Genomic DNA, 9,166 nt, shown 5'->3' with positions numbered 1-9,166 from the left:
TACAAAATTTCTCTTGTATATTATTTCTCTCCTTCAAAACAAACACATCCTTCGTGCCTGGTAACTCAGAATTTGACTCTTCCCAGAAACATTGTGTCAACTACTCAACTGATTCCTATAACAATTAAAAGATGTCATTCCTACTCAACTGGTTCCTACATACCATAAAAATGAGTAAATAAAGTTGAATGGACAAATGCGTTTGAATCTCTTGTTCGGTATTTAGGGCTTGCATTGAAGCCTCTATCCATGTGATTCTTATTCGATGCATAATTCTTGTTCTGTAAATTGGTTAGGCTTTAGTTGAAAAATGATCATGGTAAGATAATTGGTTAATACTTTTCAAAATGTCATAATCAATTATCAATAAAGTTTTTCTCTAGCAAGAGAAAAACGTAAAAATGCAATAGCAACAATGAAAATTACAAATAAAAATAAAAAATCATAAAGTAAAAAATTAGCAGCAAGCTTGTGTTCTCCATGAGTTATACATATATATGACAAAAGTTACTAATAATATCTTTGCGTCACAAGGAACATCCACATCTAATCTAAGTTTGCTTCCGAGTAGTAAAAGAAGCTTCATGAAGTTTTTCATTGTGTTCAATCTTTTTTTTTCTTTTGCAACTCGTCTCACGACTTCTTTGGCATGTTTCCTCTTCCTTAGGTTGTGTTCGGTTTGAAGGAAAAAGGAACGGTGAAAGTTCTAGCACCAATGAAAAGAGAAGAAACTCAAATTTTCATATGTTGGCAGATTTGAGGTGAAAGTAATAGCAAAATTAGTACGGAAATAGTGGGATCCATGGCTGTAGATTTCTTCCCAAAACTGAGATGAAATGCGAAGAGTGGAGGTAGAGATGTTAGGTTGAGTGTTGACAAAACTAATCTTGTTGGCTTCTTGGGACACGCGCACGAGACCACAATTTTTGGGTGAAAATTGAATATGCATGTCATATTCCGATATTCAGTTATGTTTTAGCAAAATCAAATATGGTGCATGCATATTAGAATATGGTAACAAAAATAGAATATACAACATTTTACGTAGGACTACTGTTTTTGTTTATTAAAATCAAATATGTTGCTAGCATAATCAAATATGTTATTTGGTCTAATTGAATTTGTTGCTAGCATAATCGACTATGCCATTTGATTATGTAGAGAAGAGCATAATCAATCGTGTCAAAAGCTAATTGATTATGCTCCTTCTTTTAAAAAAATGTCATATTGTTAAATTAAAAAAGATAGTTTATGTAGTCCGAAAAAATTATCTGGGTAAAATTGGAATTTTACAAATAAGTCTGTATGTTTCAATTTTCTTACCTACTAGCTTATTTGTTCTAATATAAGAATTCACGTAGAATCAGAAAAAAAAAAAATCACGTAGAATCTCACGGATAAAATCCTTAATTTATTACTAGTTAGATTTGTGAAAAGTTAATTTTTAGGAAATAACTCATCATTAATTCTGGAATCGAATTTTGATAAGCTATTACAAAGTAAATTATTTATCATAAATTTTGTTTTTTCTGTACTCCAAATGTTAAAAAAATGTTGAGAAAATAAATATGAAATATGAAGGATGACGATAGTAAGTAAAGTGAAAAAGAATAAAAAGAAAGAAAGGAAGAGTGTGTGTAAGAGAAAGAAACCGACACAGGGCCATTTCACGAGTAAAAATAGCATGACACCAATTGGGGATATGCTAGGTGCACCCAGCAATATTGCTGGTGCACCCAGCAATTTATTGAAACTACCATTTTACCCTTCATTAAAAAAGTTTAAAATATTGAAATAGTTTTCTTCTCCTCTCCCGGAATCACTAAGCCTTCTTCTTGCTTCTGCTTTTCTTCCTTTGCATACCTCTTCCGCGAGCCTTCTCCTTCTTCCTTTGCATACCTCTTCCGCGAGCCTTCTCCTTCACCGCGAGCCCAGCTGCTGCTTCGGTTGGACGCCATTTCCGTTCGAGGTAGGTGTCCCTAATCTTCCCTTTGCTTTTATTATGCACTGTAGTTGTAGCATTTAGGTAGGTTAGAAGAACCTTAGGTTAGCGGAACCGTAGGGTAGAAGACGAGAGCAGGAGACGCCGGAAAAAATGGGGAAATGGCTGACGACGGAGTCTTCCGGAAGACCCGTTTGGGGTTCTTCCGGAAGTTCCGGAAGAACGTTTTCCGGAAAGTTTCCGGAAGAAGTGTTCTTCCGGAAGTAACCAAACGTCTTCCGGAAGAATACTTCTTCCGGAAGACTTCCGGAAAACGTCTTCCGGGAACTTTCCGGAAGAAGTGGTTCATCCGGAAGAATTCCGGAAGACGCCCACTTCCGGAAGAAGTTTCAAACTTCCGGAAGACCTTTCCGGAAGAACCCTTCTTCCGGAGTGTTTCCGGAAGAACCACTTCTTCCGGAAGTGGTTTTTTTGTTTTTTTTTTGTGTTTTTTTTAAAAAAAATTTTTAAACAGAAATTGTTTTGTTTTTTTTTAAATGAATTATTTTATTTATTTTGGTTATTTTGTTTTTTAGATTTTATGAAAAATGAAGTTTGGGTTTTTGATGTCATATTTTTTTTATAATTTAAATTGTGTATTTTTACTAAATATTAATTTGTAAATTAATTTTTTTTTATAAAAGTAGTTGTGTTTGTTTTTGTTTATTGTTTTTTTTAAATTAGTGTTTTTTCTTTAAAAATGAAGTTGTCTATTTTTATAATTAAAGTTGTGTGTTTTGGAAGTTTTATAAAAATACTAATTTTTTATAATTAATTAGTTTATTTTATTATAAATGAAGTATTTTATTTACTAAAAAAATTGTGGATGTTTACTAAATAATTTTTTTTTTACATTAGTTGTTTAATTTTTTTTAAAAATTAAGTTGTGGATGTTTAGTAATGAATTATTTTTATATTAGTTGTGTTTTGTTTTTATAAATGAAGTTGTTTATTTTTTTTTAAAAAAAATTAACTTGTTGATGTTTACTAAGTAATTTAGTTGTGTTTTTTTTTAGAAATGAAGTTTCTTATTTTTTTTTTAAATTAAGAGTTGGATGTTTACTAATTAATTTTTTTTACATTAGTTGTGTTTTTTTTATAAATGAAGTTGTTTATTTTTTTTTAAAAATTAAGTTGTGGATGTTTAGTAATGAATTATTTTTATATTAGTTGTGTTTTTTTTTTTTATAAATGAAGTTGTTTAATTTTTTTTAAAAAAAATTAAGTTGTGCATGTTTATTAATAATGAAGTTTTACATTAGTTGTTTTTTTTTATATAAATGAAGTTGTTTAATTTTTTTTTTAAAATTAGGTCGTGTATGTGTGAAAATAATTTGATTTAAGTTAGTCTTATTTGTTTATAAATAAAGTTGATTTTTTATAAAGAAAATTGTGTATATTTTGACCGAAAAAAATACGTGTTCGACATGATTTACAGATCATGGCCAGAACACGAGGTTTAGGTCGTGCCATAGGTAGAGTTGTAGGCAGAGATAGAGCTGCTGACGAGGATGCTGGCGATGTTCCCGAGAGGCGTAGGCCTACTGCCTCAGCCCGTAGGCTACGCGTTCATCAGATGACTACGGAGGGACGTGATATGGCTGAGGACGTCGCTGACATGACTGATGATGTCCCTGAGCAGCCTACGGAGGCACCTGAGATGCGTGCGGACGCACAGGGTGCTGATAGTGGTGAGGGGTCAGATGGTGATGATGCTGCAGAGGGATTCCCTGGTGGTCCACGTGACCCGTCAGTGCTCACATCATTTGCCGAGCATGTTGCACATGCCGTGTGGAGTGGACAGGTATTTTAATTTGTTAATTATTTGTCATTGTTTATTTATTTGTTTATGATTAATTTTTTTTTAATAATTGTATAATTTGTACTTCAAATCAGGAACGTCCTGATTTGAAGTTAGTGTCACATGGGAGGAAGCTGACACTGATTGGGAGGCCAGTGCCTGAGATTGAAGGCCTGGTAGCTGCCACAGGATTAAGTCCACTGATAGATTGTTCAGTTATTACTGGCGATCCTGGACTTATATCCGCATTTGTGGAGAGGTGGCACAGTGAGACTAGCACCTTCCACCTTCCAGTAGGAGAGCTGACGATCACATTGGATGATGTGTCGTCCATTCTACATTTGCCCATCACTGGCGCCTTGCACAGTTTCCACGCTCTTTCTACGGAGGAGGCCAGATTCTTGCTCACGGAGTTGCTGGAAGTGTCTGCGGAGGAGGCCAGAGCCGAGACAGCGCTCACACGTGGAGCATATGTACGATTAGGATGGGTTCGTGACATTTATGAGACCAGATGTCAGGCCCGGCGGTGGATTGTCGCAGCTCGCGCTTATTTGCTGCACCTTGTCGGTTGCACTCTTTTTGCTAATAAGAGTGCAACATACGTGCATGTGGTCCATCTTGACGCTTTCCGGGACCTCGCTCATAGTGGTGGTTACGCTTGGGGGGTTGCCGCGCTGGTTCATATGTACGACCAGTTAGATGAGGCTTGTAGGACCTCCACCAGACAGCTTGCGGGGTACTTGACGCTATTTCAGGTAAATTTTGTGTTTATTAATATGTTAGGTTCGATTATGATTTAAACATGTTTTTATGTTATGTTAACCTCAATTATTGTGTAGTGCTGGATCTATGAGCACTTCCCTAGTGTGCATCAGTGCGTGACTGACGACACATACCAGGAGACGTCCCCACGTGCTTCCCGGTGGTTGACGTCGAAGGCGCACATGAAGGGCATCACAGGAGCACCCTACAGGGCACGTTGTGATGGTTTGACCGTCACAGATGTGTCCTGGTTGCCGTACACGGAGCATCGGGGTGTTAGGGCGTTTCAGGAGATTTCATCGTTCCAGGGTCAGCTCAGATGGGGTCCTATGATCGTCGCAGTTCGACCGGAGAGGGTGGTACACCAGTTCGGTTACATCCAGAGCATCCCTCCGCCGCCTGTTAGTGCACGATTGTCACAGGATCAGATAGATGACAGGTGGATGGAGTTTGCGGATCACTTACTACCTGCGGGTCAGCCTTGTTTAGTGCCTGGGCAGGTATCTGCGGATTACATTGAGTGGTTTTTCCGCATATCTCACCCTTTCATGACACCGACCCAGGCAGCTGACCAGCAGAGGGATGCACCAGCTGCAGACCCTGTGGACTACATACAGCCGCCCAGCCCCCAGGTTCCAGTGGCATTTGACCCCCCTCCATATGTGGTAAGATTATTTGCGCGTTTAATGTTTTATGAGTTGTTGTTTATTTTGAATTTCATAATAAATGTTTTTACTGACTTTGACAGGATGATTACGAGGGATATGAGGCGATTGCACAGAGGTTGGAGCGTGTGCTCAACCTTAGGATAGTCACTGCAGGCACAGAGTTATATGACATTATGCAGGACTGCCTGACGATCGCGAGAGGGGGACCCAGTGCTGATGGGACGGTCAGGGCTCGTCAGAGACGCCGCACAGACCATTGATCATTGTATTTATTTTGTTGTGTTGTAGTTGACATGAATATTTGTAATTATTACAGTTTTTGTTTAATATAGTTGACGTGTTTTGCACAGTTTATTATTTTATAATATAGTTTGTTATTCCGATTGTTTGTGGTCCTTAAGCGAAGTTTACGGTTGTTTTAAATTTATTTTTAAAAAAAGGGAACCTAGAATCATGAGTTTTGTTTGTAAGAATTACATAAAAAATAAAAGTTTTTAAAATGATTAATAATTCATAAGTGAACCCTTTTTCCATGTTCAAGTACCCATGTTTGTAAGAATTACATAAATGAACCCTTTTTCCATGTTTGTAAGAATTACATAAAAAACATAAGTTTTTAGAATCATGAGTTTTGTTTGTAAGAATTACATAAATGAATCTTTTTTCCATGTTCAAGTACCCATGTTTGGGATTTTTTTGCGTGGGTGTGCCTGTGCCCTGAGACAATGGAGGGCGGCCATTTCTCATGTTTGGACGTCAAAGAATCCAAAAAAAATAGTCCCGTTCCCCAGTTCCGTCAACTAACACGTCAAAACAAAACCTCAAAATCCAAAAAAATAGGAAATGAACCCTTTTTCCATGTTCAAGTACCCATGTTTGGGATTTTTTTGCGTGGGTGTGCCTGTGCCCTGAGACAATGGAGGGCGGCCATTTCTCATGTTTGGACGTCAAAGAATCCAAAAAAAATAGTCCCGTTCCCCAGTTCCGTCAACTAACACGTCAAAACAAAGCCTCAAAATCCAAAAAAATAGGAAATGAACCCTTTTTCCATGTTCAAGTACCCATGTTTGGGATTTTTTTGCGTGGGTGTGCCTGTGCCCTGAGACAATGGAGGGCGGCCATTTATCATGTTTGGACGTCAAAGAATCCAAAAAAAATAGTCCCGTTCCCCAGTTCCGTCAACTAACACGTCAAAACAAAGCCTCAAAATCCAAAAAAATAGGAAATGAACCCTTTTTCCATGTTCAAGTACCCATGTTTGGGATTTTTTTGCGTGGGTGTGCCTGTGCCCTGAGACAATGGAGGGCGGCCATTTCTCATGTTTGGACGTCAAAGAATCCAAAAAAAAATAGTCCCGTTCCCCAGTTCCGTCAACTAACACGTCAAAACAAAGCCTCAAAATCCAAAAAAATAGGAAATGAACCCTTTTTCCATGTTCAAGTACCCATGTTTGGGATTTTTTTGCGTGGGTGTGCCTGTGCCCTGAGACAATGGAGGGCGGCCATTTCTCATGTTTGGACGTCAAAGAATCCAAAAAAAATAGTCCCGTTCCCTAGTTCCGTCAACTAACACGTCAAAACAAAGCCTCAAAATCCAAAAAAATAGGAAATGAACCCTTTTTCCATGTTCAAGTAAATAATTACTGTAATGAACCAAAGTACCCCAGTTATCCATTACATAGTCCCACGCATTTTTTTCCCCGATTAAAGATTTGCACTTCGCCTTCACATTCTTATCGATATGAAACCTGCACAACAAATTAGTAGACTCGGGAAACACAGTTTTCACTGCATTCATCAGTGCTAGGTCTTTGTCAGTGACAATAACAAGAGGGAGGCGATCGTGTCTTAAAAATAGGCCTCGAAATCGTTCCAAAGCCCATACAATATTATTAACACGCTCAGCCTCCAGATATGCAAACCCAGCAGAGAATGTCATCGCCGTTGGTGTCACTCCAACAAAGTCAAGTAGTGGGAGTCTGTACCTGTTTGTTTTGTAGGTACTGTCTATAAAAAACACTAGATGACATGCATTGCATAACTTTACTGCATCTGGGTGACACCAAAACAGATCACGCACCACAACTTCATCCTTCAATCTATGCCAATGAATGTATTGATCACGTTCGAGAAGCTTCATCAGATGCTGCATTTCGGTATCAGCTCCTCTTATTGAAGAACGATATGCACTTCTTGCATTGTAAATTTGCTTTATCGTGGTGTAACTGTCGACATTGTGTTCCTTCAACGTTAGCAAGATGTTTTTCGATTTCACCATCGACTTTGTCATATCAGCAATAATTTTCTTTTCTTCCTTAGTCAATCGCCCGGCGTATGGATGTCCAACTAAGGACTTCGCCAATTCATGATTATGAATCCCACAGATCAACTTCACCATCCAACCTTCCCCTCCACGCACTGGTTTCCCACGAAGCCTGAAGGGACAACCACATTTCCTACTCCCGGTGTCTTTTCTAACGAATTCTTTATTTCTACACTTGTACGTACCACTCCTTTCACACCCAATTAACACAAATGAACTTCTTCCTCTGCTACCGGTCTCTGTGTCAGATCTCATAATCACTGCAACAAATCCATTTTCATGGGCAACTGTTCGAGCCCATTGCAAAACATCATCTCGAGTAGCGAATACCTACAACGCAACCCTAACACATTAATTTTCGTACAAACCATCAATTCAACCAATGACTCAAATTATCTATGATTACCTGAGATGTATTAAAAGCATTTGAACAATCGACATGTCGTTCATTCACTCCACATTCTTCTTGATTATCATAATCATAATCCATATGAACTTCTTGTGACATCGCAAAGTCATACCTCCATTGATCTTCGTCCATCTTAAGGACATATGCATCATACACAAGTACATTCAAATTATCATATAACCACATCCAAAAATTTACTACACCTTAAATAACAAACATATTAATAGGACATATGCATCATACACGACTATATTAAAATTATCACTATATTCTAAATTTATAACTACATTATTTACTTAAACTAAACTTATCACTATAATAAACAACTAATAAAACATTTTTGTACCATTATACATTTAAGTTACCTAAAAAATTAAAAGAAGAAACAAAGCAAACGGAAGAAGAAACAAAGCAAACGGAAGAAGAAAGAAAGAAAGCGCAGTAAAACACAGCCTGAAGACGTTAATTTAAAGAAATTTACACAAGGGCAAAATCGTCATTACATACGCAATAAAAAAAAAAACTAACTTCCGGAAGAAGCTTCTTCCGGAAGACAATGGAATTCTTCCGGAAGAAGCTTCTTCCGGAAACATTCCGGATGACGTTCTTCCGGAAATTGTCTGTGAGTATTTCCGGAAGACACAAATTATTCTTTCGGAAGAAGTTTCTTCCGGAAAGTTTCCGGAAAAATTATTTCCGGAAACTTTCCGGAAGAACCTTCTTCCGGAAGAATAATTGCTGAAGGGCAGTTTCGCCACTTCACTGTTTGCTGGGTGCCCCAGCAATAATGCTGGGTGCACGTAGCAACTCCCCACCAATTGACATTCAAATTCACTCTTTTTTCTTTTTTTAATGTATTGGTTGAGTTTTGCTTCAACTTTTAATATACAATAGAAAAGAAGAATATTAGCCACATTTTCTTTCTGCAAAGTTAGTCGTAATTAATTAAAAATTATTAATTTTGGTGAGATTCACCTTTAAATTAGGAGAAAAAATAATTAAATAAAAAGTGAGACACACCAAATTTAATAATTTTTAACAAATTTTCACTAATCACGTGAAGAATGTAAGGAAAAATATTACTAGCATTTCTTGAGTTAAAAAGTATTCCAAAAATTAAAGCAGATAAACGTCTTTTAAAACTTTAATATCACTCACAGTTTCCTATATTTACACGTATTGAATTGGTATCCTCATATTAAATTAACTTTTACCCTTCTGTT

This window comes from Glycine soja, chromosome 6, assembly GCF_004193775.1.
Source record: "Glycine soja cultivar W05 chromosome 6, ASM419377v2, whole genome shotgun sequence".
NCBI classification, from domain to species: Eukaryota; Viridiplantae; Streptophyta; class Magnoliopsida; order Fabales; family Fabaceae; genus Glycine; species Glycine soja.
This window is presented reverse-complemented; position numbering follows the sequence as displayed.